The sequence below is a fragment of the Callospermophilus lateralis genome, chromosome 11 (assembly GCF_048772815.1).
Source record: "Callospermophilus lateralis isolate mCalLat2 chromosome 11, mCalLat2.hap1, whole genome shotgun sequence".
Taxonomy (NCBI): domain Eukaryota; kingdom Metazoa; phylum Chordata; class Mammalia; order Rodentia; family Sciuridae; genus Callospermophilus; species Callospermophilus lateralis.
Window position 1 is genome coordinate 100,609,696 of NC_135315.1, and position 20,920 is coordinate 100,630,615.

At 35.0% G+C, this 20,920-nt stretch overlaps 1 pseudogene; it reads left to right on the top strand.

Annotated features, from left to right (window-relative positions):
• Positions 1 to 3,997: 3,997 nt before the first annotated feature.
• Positions 3,998 to 20,920, top strand: part of LOC143410723 (ephrin type-A receptor 6-like) — a 41,199-nt pseudogene continuing 24,276 nt past the window's right edge.

Consider the following 20,920-nt stretch of genomic DNA (forward strand, 5'->3'; position numbering starts at 1 on the left):
TAGTGGGTTCGCCTGGCATGCATGTGGCCAGGGTTTGATCCTTAGCACCACATACAAACAAAGATGTTGTGTCTGCCAAGAACTAAAAAATAAATATTAAAAAATTCTCTCTCTCTTTTTTAGGATTTTGAGTTGAAGTATTAGATCATTTATTTGTTGGTTTTTTCTTTTTCTAAGGAATGAACTCCAAGCGATAAATTTTCCCCTTAGAACTGCTTTCAATGTGTCCCATAGATTCCGATATGTTATGTCTGCAAAAGAAGTAGAAGACAAGAAATAATTAAAATCAGAGCTGAAATTAATGAAATCGAAACAAAAGAAACAATTAAAAAAATTGACAAAACTAAAAGTTGGTTCTTTGAAAAAATAAATAAAATCGACAGACCCTTAGCCACGCTAACGAAGAGAAGAAGAGAGAGAACTCAAATTACCAGCATATGGGATGAAAAAGGCAATATCACAACAGACACTTCAGAAATACAGAAGATTATCAGAAACTATTTTGAATCCTTATACTCCAATAAAATAGAAGATAGTGAAGGCATCGATAAATTTCTTAAGTCATATGATTTGCTCAGATTGAGTCAGGAGGATATTGACAACCTAAACAGACCAATATCAATTGAGGAAATAGAAGATACCATCAAAAGACTACCAACTAAGAAAAGCCCAGGACCGGATGGGTATACAGCAGAGTTTTACAAAACCTTTAAAGAGGAACTAATACCAATACTTTTCAAGCTATTTCAGGAAATAGAAAAAGAGGGAGAACTACCAAATTCATTCTATGAGGCCAACATCACCCTGATTCCTAAACCAGACAAAGACACTTCAAAGAAAGAAAACTACAGACCAATATCTCTAATGAACCTAGATGCAAAAATCCTCAATAAACTTCTGGCGAACCGGATACAAAAACATATCAAAAAAATTGTGCACCATGATCAGGTAGGATTTATCCCTGGGATGCAAGGCTGGTTCAATATACGGAAATCAATAAATGTTATTCACCACATCAATAGGCTTAAAAATAAGAACCATTTGATCATCTCGATAGATGCGGAAAAAGCATTCGACAAAGTACAGCATCCCTTTATGTTCAAAACTCTAGAAAAAATAGGGATAACAGGAACATACCTCAATATTGTAAAAGCAATCTATGCCAAGCCTCAGGCTAGCATCATTCTGAATGGAGAAAAACTGAAGGCATTCCCTCTAAAATCTGGAACAAGACAGGGATGCCCTCTCTCACCACTTCTGTTCAACATAGTTCTCGAATCACTGGCCAGAGCAATTAGACAGACGAAAGAAATTAAAGGCATAAAAATAGGAAAAGAAGAACTCAAATTATCACTATTTGCAGATGACATGATTCTATACCTAGCAGACCCAAAAGGGTCTACAAAGAAACTATTAGAGCTAATAAATGAATTCAGCAAAGTGGCAGGCTATAAAATCAACACGCATAAATCAAAGGCATTCCTGTATATCAGCGACAAATCCTCTGAAATGGAAATGAGGACAACCACCCCATTCACAATATCCTCAAAAAAAATAAAATACTTGGGAATCAACCTAACAAAAGAGGTGAAAGACTTATACAATGAAAACTACAGAACCCTAAAGAGAGAAATAGAAGAAGATCTTAGAAGATGGAAAAATATACCCTGTTCATGGATAGGTAGAAGTAACATCATCAAAATGGCGATATTACCAAAAGTTCTCTATAGGTTTAATGCAATGCCAATCAAAATCCCAACGGCATTTCTTGTAGAAATAGAGAAAGCAATCATGAAATTCATATGGAAAAATAAAAGACCCAGAATAGCAAAAACAATGCTAAGCAGGAAGTGTGAATCAGGCGGTATAGCTATACCAGACTTCAAACTATACTACAGAGCAATAGTAACAAAAACAGCATGGTACTGGTACCAAAACAGGCGGGTGGACCAATGGTACAGAATAGAGGACACAGAAACCAATCCACAAAACTACAACTATCTTATATTTGATAAAGGGGCTAAAAGCATGCAATGGAAGAAGGATAGCATCTTCAACAAATGGTGTTGGGAAAACTGGAAATCCATTTGCAACAAAATGAAACTGAATCCCTTTCTCTCGCCATGCACAAAAGTTAACTCAAAGTGGATCAAGGAACTTGATATCAAATCAGAGACATGGCGTCTGATAGAAGAAAAAGTTGGCTATGATCTACATACTGTGGGGTCGGGCTCCAAATTCCTCAATAGGACACCCATAGCACAACAGTTAATAACTAGAATCAACAAATGGGACTTACTCAAACTAAAAAGTTTTTTCTCAGCAAAAGAAACAATAAGAGAGGTAAATAGGGAGCCTACGTCCTGGGAACAAATCTTTACTCCTCACACTTCAGACAGAGCCCTAATATCCAGAATATACAAAGAACTAAAAAAATTAGACAATGAGATAATGAATAACCCAATCAACAAATGGGCCAAGGACCTGAACAGAAATTTCTCAGAGGAGGACATACAATCAATCAACAAGTATATGAAAAAATGCTCACCATCTCTAGCAGTCAGAGAAATGCAAATCAAAACCACCCTAAGATACCATCTCACTCCAGTAAGATTGGCAGCCATTAGGAAGTCAAACAGCAACAAGTGCTGGCGAGGATGTGGGGAAAAGGGTACTCTTGTACATTGCTGGTGGGACTGCAAATTGGTGCGGCCAATTTGGAAAGCAGTATGGAGATTTCTTGGAAAGCTCGGAATGGAACCACCATTTGATCCAGCTATTCCCCTACTCTGTCTATTCCCTAAAGACCTAAAAAGAGCACACTATAGGGACACTGCTACATCCATGTTCATAGCAGCACAATTCACAATAGCAAGACTGTGGAACCAACCTAGATGCCCTTCAATAGACGAATGGATAAAAAAAATGTGGCATTTATACACAATGGAGTATTACTCTGCATTAAGAAATGACAAAATCATAGAATTTGGAGGGAAATGGATGGCATTAGAGCAGATTATGCTAAGTGAAGCTAGCCAATCCCTTAAAAACAAATGCCAAATGTCTTCTTTGATATAAGGAGAGTAGCTAAGAACAGAGTAGGGACAAAGAGCATGAGAAGAAGATTAACATTAAACAGGGATGAGAGGTGGGAGGGAAAGGGAGAGAGAAGGGAAATTGCATGTAAATGGAAGGATACCCTCAGGGGTATACAAAATTACATACAAGAGGAAGTGAGGGGAAAGGAGGAAAAATATAAGGGGGAGAAATAAATTACAGTAGAGGGGGTAGAGAGAGAAGAGGGGAGGGGAGGGGGGAGGGGGGATAGTAGAGGATAGGAAAGGCAGCAGAATACAACAGACACCAGAATGGCAATATGTAAATCAATTGTTGTGCAAATGATGTGATTCTGCAATCTGTATATGGGGTAAAAATGGGAGCGCATATCCCACTTGAATCAAAGTGTGAAATATGATATATCAAGAACTATGTAATGTTTTGAACAACCTACAATAAAAATTAATTAAAAAAAAATTCTCTCTCTCTCAAAAAAAAAATTAAAATAAAATAAATAAATAAATGCAAAAATATCTTTAAGTTCGCCCTTTTTTTGGTGTTACAATTTTCTTTATTGATTCTGAATGTTAAAAACAAAATTTTTTACATGCCTTAATCACAAATTAAATTCTTACATTTTTGCTTACTCCCATCACTCAGTTAATAAGTTGATTATTATTGTATTCAAATTATGGAAAATATTCTCAAAATGAGGATATCTCATTTATAGGTTAAACTTTTCCTTTCAAATTTGCCTTCCTACCTCAATTTCAAGTAATACTTTTGTCTGAAATTTCATGTCCCCTCGCCAGCAAGGAAGACACGACACAGGATTCTTCTTTCAGCAGTTTATTCAGGACCCTTGAAGCATGGCAAAAAAACTCTCTCTCTCCCAGTCTGCACTACCTTAAATCCCTCGCCCAGCCAACGCACTTGTGCCATGTGGGAAAAACTGATTGGTACACGAAAGCGGAAACAAGTCAGAGCTCAGCTCTACAGCCTTACAAGGAGTTGTTTACTTCAACAACTCCAACTGCCAAGAAAGCGGAAGAAGGAGACTGACACCATTTTTAGGGTGTGGTCACTGGCTCCCTACATGAAATATTCAGTTCTTGGTATAAAGTTAGTGTTGGTGATAGTAATGATGATGATGATGGTGATGATGGTGATGATCATGATGATGGTACAGCCAATGATGGAGGCAATGGTAATAAAACTGTGGATGAGTATGTGTTTTACAGAGATTCACAAACAATCCCAGATATTTGGAATTATAATTCCTCATTTGTTCAACTCCCATAATGTTACTACTCTGATTCCTTATGTTTCTATGTTCTAACTTCCATATTTTAAACTTTCTTACTTCTCATTTTTACTTAACTCTTCCAACTTTACTTAGCATCTTTTAATATATTTTCAAGTATAAAATATGAAAAAATGTGATCTAAAAACTTTGTTTTTTATTTTTGTTTTGGTACCAGGGATGGGGATTGAACTCAGGGGCAGTCAACCTATTTTGTATTTTATTTAGAGACAGGGTCTCACTGAGTTGCTTTGTACCTTGCTTTTGCTGAAGCTGGCTTTGAACTCATGATCCTTCTCTAAGTCTCCTGAGCTGCTGGGATTACAGGTACAATCACAAAAACATGAAAAAAAATTAACCCAAAATATCATAAAAAGTGTTTATCTTGAAAAGACATATTTGTTCATCTAAAAATGTTAACAGATTCCTATTTTTCTGATTCTTTATCAATTTGGAATGATGAATTAAAGAACATATTTTTAAAATGTATTTTTTAAATAATGCCAAATTTACCCAATATATAATTACATAATTATATAATATAATATTATATAATTATATAATAATTATATAATTAATATTCAGATACCAAATATGCTTATAATTAATGTATCTCTTTAAGTGAACTCTCATAGTCATTAAAATAAGATGTGATAAAATATGAGTGAATAAAGGAAGGTCTAATCAAGATAATGTGGTTTATTCCTGATTCTGATGCTAACCGCATTATAGCAACAGCTTTTCTCTATTTCTCCTCTACGGACATGCATACATAACAATTAACAGATGTTTAGGGAAATATTTAAACAGTTCATATTGGCAAGAACACTAGGTTACAACAAAAAAGCATTGTTCTTATTCTAGAAATAACATAGCTGTTCAATATTTTCCAATCCTGTGGAAAACATTTTTAAACCTTGTAGTTGATGTCAGGCTCCTGTGTGCCTTCCTTGTTAACTCTAGACCTATCCATTTAATATGAGAAAGAACAAGTCATTGTCAGTTTACAAAAAGGCTCTGTGTTAGATCTGTGATTGGAAATTTGACACTCAAACAAATACAAAGTTTTATTTTGTTCTAAAAAATTTCCCCTGAAATTATATTAGATGTTCACTAAGTATAATACTGTGATATTAAAATTATGTCTTACAAGTGGGTCAATGTTTAAGAAAATGATTCTTATAAATAGAATATATAATATATTAATAGAAGCATATTTCAGATTAGAGAACATAGGTAGAAACCACCTCAGTTCCACTAAGGAGCCAGACACCTGGCTGAGTAAAAGACATGAGGATTGATTTTGTGGGACGTTAGAGGAAAAAAATCAGGTGCAGATTCTGCAGCCTAGTTCTTACAATAAATCAGGCTTGATAATTTAGACTTAGAATAAAAGAAAATGTACACTACAGATAATTGTCCCAGGTAACAGTATAAATACTCATTCTAAAACTGGAATAATAATAAGAGCTCTGACCTAATCTTTCTTTTTTTATACTAAATTATTTATTTATTCTAATTTTTTATATATGATGGCAGAATGTAATTCATTTCATATTGCACATAGACCAAAATTTTTCAAGTCACTGGTTGTACACTAAGTATTTTCACACCATTCCTGTCTACAAACATGTACTTAGGGTAATGATGTCCATCTCAGTCCACTGTCTTTCCTACCTCCATTCCCCCTCTGTTTCCCTCCTTCCCCTTTTTCCTATCTAAGTTTCTCTATTCCTTCCATGCTCCCCCTGCAAATCCCACTATAAATCAGCATGCACATATAAAATAAAACATTTGGCCTTTGGTTTTCTGGGATTGGCTTACTTCACTTAGCACTATTTTCTCTAACTCCATCCATTTACCTGCAAATGCCATGATTTTATTCTCTTTTAATGTTGAGTAATATTCCATTATGTATATACCAAAGTTTCCCTATCCATTCATCTACTGAAGTGCATCTAGGTTGGCTGCACAATTTAGCTTTTGTGAATTGTGCTGCTATAAACATAGAGGTGGCTGTGTCCCTGTAGTATGCTTTTTTAAGTCCTCTGTGTATAAACTGAGGAGTAGGATAACTGGGTCAAAATGTGGTTTCATCCCAAGTTTTCCAAGGATTCTCTATACTGCTTTCCAGATTGGCTGCACCAATTTGCAGTCTCACCAGTGTGTCTTTTTCCCCACATCCTCACCAACACTTGCATTGTTGGTTACATTCTTCATAGCTGCCGTTCTGCCTGGAGTGAGATGATAATCTGGAGTGAGATGATGATTTGCATTTCTTTAATAAATATGAAGCCAGAATTAGACAGGCAGTCAGTAAACATAAGTAAATCTCTCGAGTCAAGTTGGGTCAAGGAGGCCAATCTTGAGTGAGTCTGAGAAGTTGGAGACTGTCCCCTGAGGGATCTTATCAAGAACCTACCCCTGCTCCAACCTGTTGCCAAGGTAACATGTTCCAGAAATTTTCCCTCCCTACAGGGAGCTATAAGGTTGTTAATGTGTTCTTGTCTACTCCACCCTGCCTTCCCCCTTCAGCCCACCTATTACCCACCTTTTGGCCCTCCCATCAAGTATTCCTCAGCCTAGTCAGGTCTGCAGGAAGGAGAAAGATAAGCGGGGGAAAGCAGTAGAACAAAGGAAGCCTAGGATATATAAAAAGGGCAGAAAACCTAGCCTCTTGGGATACCAGAATACCAGCTATGGCCCCCTTCTTCCTCACTGGAGAAGTCTCTGTTACCCATTTTTAAATGAACCCTACTTCATACGCTTTCCTTGGCGGGCTTCTCTAATGTTCAAACTTCAACATGTGGGGAAGCAGGACTCATCACTGATAACTGATAACTGGAGGAATCAGCTAGAGATGTTGAACATTTTTTCATATATTTGTTGATTGATTGCATATCCTGTTCTAAGAAGGGTCTATCTAGTTTCTTGGCCCATTTATTGATAGGGTTATTTGGTTTTTTTTGGTGTTAAGGTTTTTGATTGCTTTATATATCCTAGAGATTAGTGCTCTGTTTGATGTGCTTGTGGTAAAGATTTGCTCCCATTCTGTAGGTTCTATATTCACTTCAATGATTGTTTCTTTTGCTAAGAAGAAACTTTTTAGTTGAATCCATCCCATTTATTGATTCTTGGTTTTAATTCTAGCACTATAGGAGTCTTATTAAGGAAGTTGGGGACTAATCAGACATGATGGAAATTGGGGCCTACTTCTTCTTCTAATAGACACAGTGTCTCTGTTTTAATTCCTAGGTCCTTGATCCACTTTGAGTTGAGTTTTGTACATGGTGAGAGATAGGGGTTTAATTTAATTTTGTTATATATGGATTTTCAGTTTTCCCAATACCATTTATTGAAGAGGCTATCTTTTCTTAAACTATGTTTTTGGTGCCTTTGTATAATATAATATAGCTGTAATTATGTGGGTTAGTCTCTGTGTCCTCTATTCTGTACCATTAGTCTACAAGTCTATTTTGGTGCCAATACCAAGTTGTTTTTGTTACTATTGATCTGTAGTATAGTTTAAGGTCTGGAATAGTAATCCCACCATCTTCTCTCTTCTTGTTAAGGATTGCTTTGGCTATTATGGATCTCTTATTTTTTCCAGGTGAATTTCATGATTGCTTTTTCTTTTTCTATGAGAAATGTCATTGGGATTTTGATTGGCATTGCATTGAATCTGTATAGTGCTTCTGGTAGTATAGTCATTTTGACAACATTGATTCTGCCTATCTAAGAACAAGGTAGATCTTTCCAACTTCAAAGGTCTTCTTTAATTTCTTTCTTTAGAGTTCTGTAGTTTTTATTGTAGAGGTCTTTCACTTCTTTAATTAAGTTGATTCTCAAGTATTTTATTTATTTTATTTTATTGAGGCTATTGTAAATAAGGTGGTTTTCCAAGTTTCTATTTCTGAGGATTTGTCATTGATGTACATAAATGCATTTGATTTATGGATATTGATTTTATATTCTGCTACTTTGCTGAATTCATTTATTAGTTCTAGAAGATTTCTGGTGGAAATTTTTGGGTCTTCTAGGTATAGAATTATATCATCAGAAAATAGTGATAATTTGAATTCTTCTTTCCCTATCTGTATCCCTTTAATTTTTTTCATCTGTCTGATTGTGCTAGCTAGAGTTTGAAGAACTATGTAAATAGAAATGGTGAAAGAGGGCATGCCTGTCTTGTTCCAGTTTTTAGAGGGAATGCTTTCAATTTTTCTCCATATAGAATAATGTTTTGAACATGAAGGGGTGCTGTATTTTGTGAAATGCTTTCTCTACATCTATTCCAAACACATTCTATGAGGCCAATATTACCCTGATTCCAAAACCAGACAAAGACACATCAAAGAAAGAAAACTTCAGACCAATATCTCTAATGAATATAGATGCAAGAATTCTCAATAAAATTCTGGCAAATCAAATACAAAATTATGTCAAAAAGATAGTCAACATGACCAAGAAGTGTTCATCCCAGGGATGCAAAGTTGGTTCAACATATGGAAATCAATAAATAATGTAATCTTATTGTAGTATTAACCTGCACTGGCCTAATGATTAGTGATCCTGAACTTTTTTTCACAAATAAATTCCACATTTGTATGACTTCTTTTGAGATATTTCTGTTCAGATTCTATGTTCATTTTTTAAATTGAGGTATTAGCTATCTTTTTACTCAGTTGAGTCCCTTATGTATTGTGTATATTAACTCTAAAGGACCTAATATCATCATGGATGGCATGCAAGTATTTTCTCCCACTCTGTGGGTTGGTTGACTTTCCATCTTTTAATTTTTTTTCCAGCAGAAACTTTTAGTTTTATATATTCTCATTTCTCTATTTTTGGTTTTGTTGTCTGTGCTTTGGAGGTCCTACGTGAAATATTATTTCTCAGGTCAAAATTTTAGAGAATTTTCCTGTTTTCTTTTAGTAGTTTTTCAATTTCTGATAAGAATGACAAATATCAAAAGAGTTAATTTGTTAACTAACATTGTGGAGGATGCAGACAAAAGGGAATCCTGTACACTATAGGTGGGAAGATAAATTAATATACCTTCTGTATAAAACATTATGGGGGTGCCTCAAAAAGCTAAAAATAGAGCTGAATGATTCAATAAATACACAATAGGCAAGATAGGGCGTCAGTCTAAGAGACCAACAACAGATAAATTCATAAAGAAATGTTGTGTAAATACATGTTGTAATACTATTCAGCCTTTAAAAAGAAAGAATTATTTTGTATGTGACAACACAAATGAACCTGCAGGACTTTATGTGACATAAAATAAGTCAGGCACACACACACACACACAAAAAAAAAAACACTACATAATCTCACTTATATATAAAATTTTTTTTTAAATGTTGAATTTGCCAGGCATAGCTGTACATGCCTGTAATGCCAGTGACTCAGGAAGCTGAGGTAGGAGGATGGTGAGTTCAAAGCCAGGCTTAGCAAAAGCAAGGCACTAAGCAATTCAGTGAGACCCCTTCTTTAAGTAAAATACAAAATAGGGTTAGGGATGTGACTCAGTTGTTGAGTGCCCCTGGGTTCAATCACTAATACTAAAAATTTTTTTAAAAATGTTTAATTCATACAAATATAGAGATACAAAGTAGAATTGTTCTTACCATATCTGAAGAAAAAGGAATCAATGGAATGGAATAGTTGTTAGTCAAGGGATAGGACGTTTCAGTTAGGTGGAATAAGATTTTTTGATCTATTGGTGATTACTTTCAATGAGAGTCTAAATATATTTCAAAACACCTAAGAACAAATTTCAAATATCTCACTATCAAAAAAATAAATAAAATAAAATAACCAGAAATAGTGGTGCACACCTATAATTCCAGTAACTTTGGAGGATGAGGCAGAGGATCCTTGGTTCAAAGTCAACTTGGACAACTTAGTGAGACTCATCTCAGAAATTAAAAACAAGAAATAAAAAGGACTGAGAATGTAGTTTTCTTAGTTGATGTAAGGCTCTGGAGCCAAAACCCAGCATTGTAAAAATTAAAGAATAAAATAAGTAAATTAAATGATGGATTAGTTGATTAGCTTGATTTAATCATTCTACATTTCTGCATATGTCAAAAGATAGAATCACCCCTCATAAATATATGCAATTATGTTATATCATGTGAAAATTACATTAATTGGAAGATCTGTGAAAGAGTTCTTACAATTTGCCATTTTTTTTGTTCCATTAACTTTATATATATATTGTATTATTTAACTTTCACTAAACACTTAGTTTGAGAAGGATGAGTTGTAAGAACAACTTCTGATATTTTGTGATTTAGACTACAACAATTAATTTGTTTTCATATAACACTGCAGATCAATCAGGCTGAAATGCACAGAGTTATTCAAGAAATCAGTCTCTATCATCTTTAACTGATGGTTTCTGAAATCATTGTCATCATTTTCATTCCACTTAGTCAAAAAGGAAAGGAATATGGTCCAGGACTTGAAGTGGCATATAGCATTTCCATTATACCCCATTGAGTTTTATCCCAATTCAGTTACCAAAGAGATGGAAAGAACAGGAAGACAGGATCATGGTGTGCATTAAGGTACTGGGTGGTTCAAGAAGAGCCTAGAGACAATAATTGTTGAGAGACACAGCCGAAGGGGCCCCAGCAAACTTCCAGCTACCAGCTGATGATTGGCTCACAGCAGCCCCAGCAAACTTCTAGCTGCCAACTGATTGGCTCCTCTGTGGTGATGCTCATTGGGCTGTTTCCTCACCCTTTCAGACCATGGAGCTGCTCATTGGGGGACTTTTTTTGGCTCCGCCCATGTGACCCAGCCAATCAGCCTCAAGAGGAGGAGGAGTGTGGGAGGTTGAGAGGCTTGTGGGAAGCCACAGGTGGCAGTTGGGCTCTGAAGGTTTTTCCTGAGGAGCTGTTTGTTTGGCGTGTGTGGTTCTAAAAATTAAGTTCATTTCTTTTGACAAGTGGCTCCTGAATTGTGCTCAGCCAGACTGTGGCATTTGGTGGGCTGCATGGGAACAACTGAGGGTAAGTGATAAGGTAAACTGCTTGCCCCTGAGGGCAGGGCGAGAGGATGGGTAGCCATTTTAAGATTAATCTTTTGCTTTGCTTCACTTTTGTTTTAAGTTGCATGTCCCTGGAGATGTGTAAGATAGAAGAAAAACCGCTCACATCTGAGGAACAGATGGGGAGAAAGGACAGATGGACATTTTAGGAGGCTATTATAATGATTTTTTGTTGTTCCAATTTTGTTTCACTCTGTTTCAGTTTTGTTAGGCGTAATCTTGTTGGGTTGTATTATAGTAGAAATATGGGATCAGAAATTAGTAAAAAACAAACTGAAAGAGTGTTAAGTAAATTGTTGGAGGAAGGAGGCATCCCAGTAAAATCAATAGCAGTCAGGGCATACGTTGATACAATACAAAAATGTAGCCCACGGCTTTTAAAGGAGGAGTTGTTAAATATATCACAATGGAACCATCATGGTGAAGATTTAAAAAGAATAGAAAAGAAAAGCCCAGGACCTCCGCCTGTTGGCACATTGACATTGTGGGCATTGGTGTCTTGTTTGCTTAGTCCAAAGCCTTCAGTTCAGACAAAGGTAGAGGAGGAGAAGACATATTGATTCAAGTAAAAGAGAAGGTCTCTCAAGTTAGTCAGAAAGAGGAAAAGATTCAAGTAAAAGAGAAGGTCTTTCGAGCTAGTCAGATAGAGGAAGAAAGCTTAGAGCAGAAAAAGCCATCAGGGGAAAAGTTACAACAGGAGACTGCTACTAATACCTTTCTATCACCAGAGGGCATAAGTGTCCAACCAACAGCACCACCTCCATATGCTGGGAGGCTCCCAACCCCCACAGTTGATAGTTGGAATCCTGAGACAGGATCTCAAATATTAACATGCCCTGTATTTGAGGCAGGAGGACAGCGAATTCACCATGCTTTAAATTTCAAAACAGTGAAGCAGCTAAAAGAGGCTGTAACAATCTATGGTCCTCAAGCATCCTTCACTGTAAGCATGGTCAAATCCATTAACAACTTGAACATGATGCCAGCAGATTGGGGTAATATGTGTAAAGCTGTGCTAAATGGAGGACAATACCTGTTATGGAAGGTTGCCAATGAGGAATTTTGCAAGGAGACAGCTAGGCGAAATGTAGCAGCTGGTTATCCTCAGAGAAATCTAGATATGTTGTTAGGAAAGGGACCTAATGAGGATAAGCAGCAACAAATTGCATATGATCCTAGTGTATATGCACAAATTGCTGCAGATGCAGTTAAGGCATGGAAGACTTTACAAGGACATGGAGGTTTACAAGGTCAATTATCTAAGGTAATACAAGGAGCTAATGAACCTTATGCTGAATTTGTAGATAGGCTTATTTAAACAGCTACCAGAGTTTTGGGGAATACAGAACAAGCAATGCCATTACTAAAACAACTGGCTTATGAGCAAACGAATCATTGGTGCAGAGAAGTCATTAGACCATGGAAACATGAAGATTTAAACACATATATTAAATTATGTAGAGACATTAATGAACAAGAGCAAGTTGTGGCAACTGCAGTAAAACAGGCTTTAGATGCCAGGCCAAGAACATGCTACAATTGTGAACAAACAGGACATTTTAAAAGGAATTGCCCTATAGGAGGAGGGTTTAACAAAACTAGGTATCAAAGGAATAGAATACCGGGTATTTGCCCACAATGCCGTATAGGGAGACATTGGGCTAATGAACGCCGTTCTCAAACCACCATAGAGGGTACTTCCATTATCAAAAAATGAACAAGGACCAGGTGTTTATCCATGATATCATGGAGAAAGGCATCGGGCTCCCTGACCAAAAAATGGACAGGGGGGGCCCAATACTCTGGGGCCCCAAACCACAAATATATGGAGCACTGGAGGAACCCAGCAACCCCATCAGGGTAGTGCCCAGGACACATTGTCCATCAGATTCCTCATCAGACAAACCAGAGGGAGCGCAGGGATGGACATTTGCGCCTCCGCCAGAGCAGTACTAACTCCAGAGATGGGAGTTCAAATCATTCCCACAGGGGTAAAATGACCTCTTCGCCAAGGAACAGTAGGCTTATTATTGGGACGCAGCTCTTCTACTCTAAAAGGACTTATGATAAGTCCTGTGGTAATTGATCCTGATTATGAAGGTGAAATAAAATTTATAGCCAGTTCTCCAAAGGGTATATCAGTAATTTCACCAGGAGAGAGAATAGCACAGTTACTAATAATACCCAGCCTACATGATAAATTTTCCAGTCGTACTGTAGAAAGAGGTTCCAGGGGATTAGGCTCCACAGGTGTAGATTGGGCTATGCTTTCTTTAAATTTAGATTCTCGCCCCATGCTAAAACTAAATATTCAAGGACATGAATTTAATGGGCTACTGGATACAGGTGCAGACCTTAGCATCATCTCTCGTCAAGAATGGCCAAAACATTGGCCATTACAACAAGCCACTCAAACGCTTCGAGGCCTAGGGGTGGCGACTAATCCCCATAGAAGTGCAATGGTATTAGATTGGAAGGATTCTGAAGGATGTGAAGGAACTATACAGCCATATGTATTGGATCATCTTCCCGTAAATTTATGGGGATGAGATGTCCTAGATCAATTAGGTTTTACATTAACAAATAACATCAACCATAATGCACCCACTATTATGACTAGACAAGGTTTTAGGAAAGGAAAAAGATTAGAAAAACAAGAACAAGGTATAACAGCACCAATACAAATAGATCAAGGAACGGACAGACAAGGGTTGGATTTTCAGAAAGGTCCACTGAGACAATAAAAATTACTTGGAAATCAGAAAGACCAGTATGGGTTTCTCAGTGGCCCCTGACTAAAGAAAAGATACAAGCAGCCCATGACCTGGTCCAAATCAATTAGTGGAAGGACATATACAACCTACTGTATCTCCCCATAATACTCCCATTTTTGTCATCAAAAAGAAATCTGGTAAATGGAGATTATTGCAAGATTTAAGAGCTATTAATAATGAGATGGTTATTATAGGACCTGCTCAATAGGGGATTCCTCAATTGTCTGCTTTTCCAAAAACTTGGTATGTTTTAGTTATAGATATTAAAGATTGTTTTTTTTTCAATTCTAATTCATCCTAAGGATAGTCCACGTTTTGCATTTACTATCCCTTCACTGAATCATGAAGGTCCTGATCAGCGATATGAATGGAAAGTACTCCCTCAAGGGATGGCTAACAGCCCAACTATGTGTCAAATTTATGTTAACAAAACAATCCAGCCACTTAGAAATCAAAATCCTGAACTACAAATATTTCACTATATGGATGATGTATTATTAGCACACAAAGATAAAAACACATTGCTAGAATGTTATGCCACACTTACAAACTTATTAAAAAAATATAATCTAGAGATAGCAACACATAAAGTACAATTAAATTTTCCAATTAATTATTTAGGAGTTCTATTATCCTCAACCGTGGTTCATCCACCAAAAATTCAAATACGAGTAGATCAACTCAAATCACTTAATGACTTTCAAAAGTTATTAGGAGACACAAATTGGATAAGGCCTTATCTAGGTATACCAACAGGAGAGCTAGGACCTTTATTTGATATTCTAAAAGGTCCATCAGATCCAAATTCACCCCGCATGTTAACACCTGAAACAAGAAAGGCATTAAAAATCATTGAAACATATATGGAAAATATGCATTTAGATAGAATTGATATAAGTTTGCCTTTATTATTTATTTTCTACCAAGAAAAAATATTCCTACAGGAGTATTTTGGCAAGAAGTTCCATTATTATGGATACATTTATCTTATTCTCCTAACACTATTCTTACTAGGTATCCTGAGGCTGTAGAACAATTAATACTCAAAGGAATAAAAGCAGCAAAGGGAGTGTTTGGAATATCTCCCAATAAAATTATTACTACATATACTATGAATCAAATTGATGAGTTAGCTAATGAGTTAAATACTTGGGCAATAATCATGTGCAAATCTAATGTTTCATTTGATAACTACTTACCATCTAATCCTTTATTGTCTTTTTGGTCATTGCATCCTGTAATTTTTCCAAAAATGACAAGAAAGACACCTATTATGGATGCTCCAAATATATTCACTGATGGGTCAAATAATGGTACAGCAGCAATAGTTACATCTGATCAAACTTTTACATTTTTAGTACCCAAACAATCAGCTCAATAGGTAGAGCTTAATGCAGTATTACAAGCTTTTGTGATGTCTAAAGATTCTGTATTTAATTTATTTTCTGATAGTCAGTATATAGTTAATGCTATAATATCCCTTGAAGATGCTGGTAGGATTTCCCCTTCCTCTACTGTTTTCTCTTTGCTTTCTACTATACAAAGTCTAATTTGGGACAGAAAAGATCCATTCTTTATAGGACATATCAGGGCACATACAGGATTGCCTGGAGCCCTTAGTTTGGGCAATGATTTAGCAGATAAAACTACACATGACATACATATTTTCTGTACACTAAAAGAAGCTACAAATTTTCATAAAAAGTTCCATGTCAATGCTAATACTTTACAAAAGCATTTTAAAATAACTAAGGAGCAAGCTAGACAAATAATAAAACAATGTCAAAATTGTATGACCTTTTGACCACAAGTTAATTTTATTGTCAATCCTAGAGGACTGATACCTAACCATATTTGGCAGATGGACGTCACACACTTGCCAGAATTTGGAAAATTAAAATATTTGCATGTTACAGTTGATACTTCTTCTGGATTTTTGATGGGCTCCCTTCATGCTGGAGGAAAAACTAAAGATATTATAGCTCATTGCTTACAAAATTTTGTCACTGTGGGCGTTCCAAAACAGTGAAAAACAGATAATGCCCCTGGTTATACTTGTACCTCTTTTAAACAATTTTGCTCATCATTTGGCATTACTCATATAACAGGAATCCCATACAATCCACAGGGACAAGGCATAGTTGAAAGAGCTCATCAAACTATTAAAATGTACTTATTAAAGCAAAAAGAGGGAATTGGGAAGGGGTATATATTCCCCAAAGATAAACTTAAAATAACCCTTTTTACTCTAAACTTTTTAAATTTGGATTAATCAGGACTTAGTGCTACGGAAAGGCATATGTGTCCAAAAATGTCCATAAGTCTAAGGTACTTTGGAAGAATATTCTAATAGGACAATGGAAAGGTCCTGCCCAATGATTGTCTGGGGTCAGGGGTCTGTTTGTGTGTTTCCACAGGGAGAACAGCAGCCAATTTGGATTCCAGAGAGATTAACTAAAGCGATTTCTACAGACCAAAAATAAGATGATTTGGCTCAAATCCATAACAGCTGATATCCAGAACTCCAGTTTGGCTACCCTTACATCTACGACAGAACCAGGATGCTTTTTTCAATATCTATTTTATTATTGCCCTTTCCCACATCATGAAGTTCTATTTTGTTTTTTGAGCTCATACAGACCTAGGTTAATGTTTTGCTGATCAGTTCTATTTTTTGACTATAGAGTTTTTAAACATTGCTATGGAGATTTCACCTGTAAAAAGTTATAAGGCCTTTACTATTATGTTATGTGTTGTATGTATTATACTATGTGTGCACACTTGTGTTTTGTGTTATATGTTTGAATGTACGTATGTCCATATATCATATATAATGAGCGCTCATGAAAAAATGGATCCAAATTTTTTTTCACGTGATTTAAATGGTTTAATTTAAATTGGGTAAACAGCTGCTGAGGATTGTTTTAATATATGAACAAAAAAGGAGGTTAACAGATCTGTTTGTTTACTTTCACCTTTCCTTTTCATTATATTTAATAATTCTGTTGAAGATAAGGTACATTGTTAAGAAAATTGTTTTCTAAAAAAAAATTGTTTTCTTTTAGTGCCTTCTGGAATGTTATATAATTTTTTCTTTAGCCATTATTGCCAGAATTCCTATCTTCATCCCAGTGCTGGTGAAGACAAAGATAAAACCAATCTACAGCTTCTGCAATAGCCATCACTGAATTGCTTGCAGAACTTGCCTGGACTATGTATCACTTGTATGCATTGTGAACTCACTTGTATGCATTGTGAACTATCTGTTGGTGCAGCGACTTGTGGTAGTGTTGGGGTGTTTATGCTGATGGTGATGCTCATTGGGCTGTTTCCCCGCCCTTTGAGACCATGGAGCTGCTCATTGGGGGACTTTTTTTGGCTCCGCCCATGTGACCCAGCCAATCAGCCTCAAGAGGAGGAGGAGTGTGGGAGGTTGAGAGGCTTGTGGGAAGCCAGTGGTGGCAGTTGGGCTCTGAAGGTTTTTCCTGAGGAGCTGTTTTGTTTGGCATGTGTGGTTCTAAAAATAAAGTTTGTTTCTTTTGACAAGTGGCTCCTGAATTGTGCCCAGCCAGACTGTGGAAAATAATGAAGACTAGATCATTCAGGGTGTTACTAAGCATGTTAGGAGATCTTACCAATCAAATTAATGGATTTTTAATTTTAAGAACAATGAACAATGGAATTTTAATAAAAGATGGTATCCAAATTTTTACATTTTTAAATATTGCTCCAACTTTCTTTAAAACAAATGTTTTCTTTTAGAACAATTTTAAATTTATAGAAAAATTAAACATAAAATAGAGGTTCTGTATATCCCAAACCCAGTTTTCCCTATTATGAACTTGTAACATTAAGATAGTATGTTGATAAAAATTAATGAAGTCCAAATTATCAAATTTTTCATGTTTGTACTTGCTCAATCCATAAATCATATATACATAGATTTTTGTCCTATGTTATCTTCTAGATATAATCTTGAAGAATAAAATCAGATATTTCAGTTAAAATAGAGTAATGTCTTATAATAGTTTTGTGATATTGAAAAGAGAAAAGTGAACATATTTGATATATGTCCATCTGCTGACAAACTATTATTGTGTATCTGTTCATTACCCAAGATAATTAAGCACTAATATAAGCAGGCACTTAATTACTTGTAATCATAGAGTAACATGACAGAAGATGAATACATGAAATTTATCAGAGTTTCCAAAATTACTATGTTAATTTTGCTTTTCACTGAATAAAATGTAGGTGCCTGGAGGCCTAAAGGACAGCAACCTTTTCTTGGAAAGCTTCGATTCATGATTCCAGAACAGATTGGAAAATGTAGCTGATCCTTCTCAATAACTTAGAGAGAATTTGTGATTTTTATTGATGAACTTTTGGAATTGTGGTTATTATTTACTATTCTTTTCTAGAATTGCTTCCCTGGAACTATTTTTACTATTGACAAATACATTAATTTTGTGACTTCCATATTATAAAGGTTTTGAGACAAGAGCCAAACAAGATAAGAAAGAAGAGGAAAAGTACTAACTGTGAGAAAATGTATTATTGCTATACATGGGTCTCTCATTTACTAGTAAATTTAATACATTATAGGAAAACTGTTGGAGGCTTTCAAATTTGACATTTTTATGTCTAATGAACAAATACTTACCATTATTTTAATTAGTATTCATCAGACATGTGATGTTCATTATTTTGAAAAATGTATGCTCAGAGATAACATTAAACATTTAATTATAAACAATGAAGAGAAAATAAGCAGGAATATAATGAGATCAAAATAACTTAGGAGAAAATTAATATGGAAGATTAGTAAAAAGAACATTAAAGCAGGGAGATGGTTCAGCATCAGCTTAAATAATATAGAGAAACATCCTCCAATGTTATACATAGCAGGAGATGTTCAGGAAATTCATCCAATTTTGTTACCTATTTTTTTAAGCCTCTAAGACACACATACACACACGCACACACACAAATATATATATATATATATATATATATATATATATATATATATAACACAACAGTAATCTGAAAGGTAAATTGACATAATTATCCAAATAATTATTGATTAAAATTTATGCTTCTCATAGCACCAGTTGATCATGGGGTTTTTTTCAACATTTCTTTTCTTTTTTCTTCCTTGGGTTAATTTTACACATCCCCCTTCCCCAACACTGATTAGCATTATTTATGTTTTCACAATAAATGCACAGTACTAACTATTATCTATTATGTATGAAAAATAAAGAAAAATAATTAAAATAAGAAAAATATATGCTTCTTTCATTCCACTCACATTGTGTAGTGTCAAATTTCAAAAATTTTCAGTTCAATAGGAAAATAATTTTCTCAGTTAACTTTCATTCAAATATGTTTATTAAAAAAGATTTGACTTTTAAACTTACTAGCAAAATGTCTATATGTTTTATTTTTTATTTTTGAAAAGTGGCAAATTAATGAGAAAATGACTTTAGGAGTGTATAACTCTAATCAATCATATAATAATTATTTGTCTTATTATGGCAACTTGAAAAAGAGTTTTGTTTTTGTCAAACATCCTAATATGTTCATTAATAGCTTTCCAAGATTCAAACACAGGAGTAAAAAGAGGGAAAATCATGTATATATATATATATATATATATATATATATATATATATATATATATATATATATATATAACTTGATTCTTTGGGATTGAAGTTGTGTTTCAGTTGTAAAGCACTTGCCTAGCACATATGAGACAATAGTTTGGATCGTCAGAACTACATAAAAAATTAATAAATAAAATAAAGGTAATTTTGTCCATTTACAACTAAAAAAAATTCAAACTCAATTCTAAGAAATAATTTTAAAAGTAAAGCACAGGATTAGAGATCAATGGTGAAGAGACACTTTCTATACTAATTTTAGAGAGATTTACTGGAAATTAATCTGTTTTCACAAAAAAAAAACTTCAAAATAAAGTACCAATGTTAAACAGTTTTAAACAGATTATTTGCTACCACAATCACAAAACCTGAAAAAAAAATGTTAACATGGAAAATTTTATTTAGGGGTTCACCATTTTAGAAGTTGTAGTTCATAAATGGAAGCTGGTTCCATTTATCTGAGCTTAAGATGAGGCAGAATATATTCAATTTTTTATATTGTTCAATCTCTGTCCTGGGTAGCACTATTGCCATCCATTTTTATGTTCTTGTTCTACAATTGCCTTCCATATTCTCTGGATATTTTCCTTGATTCTGTCCCCTGATGCTCGTCATTCACACACTCATTCATTGGTGAGTTCCTACTATATGTTATACATTGTTCTGTATGCTAGTGAGGGCAGATACAGGCCTGGGGCACTAGACTAGAAGGGTCACAGGGAAAGGAAGAATTCTCAAAGCCTCTTGTGTGGATTTGTCTCTGTCTTCTATTCTGTACCATTGGTCTTCTTGTCTATTCTGATGTCAATATCGTGCTGTTTTTATTACTAGAGCTCTGTCACATAATTTAAGGTCTTGTATTGTGATGTCTCCTGCTTCATTTTTTTCTCAATAAAGATTGCTTTAGCTATTCTGGGCTTCTTATTGTTTCAAGTGAATTTAATGACAATTTTTTTTTTCCATTTCTATGAAGAACATCATTGAAATTAGACAAAGGTGCCAAAAACACACACTGAAGAAAAGATAACATCTTCAACAACAGGTGATGGGA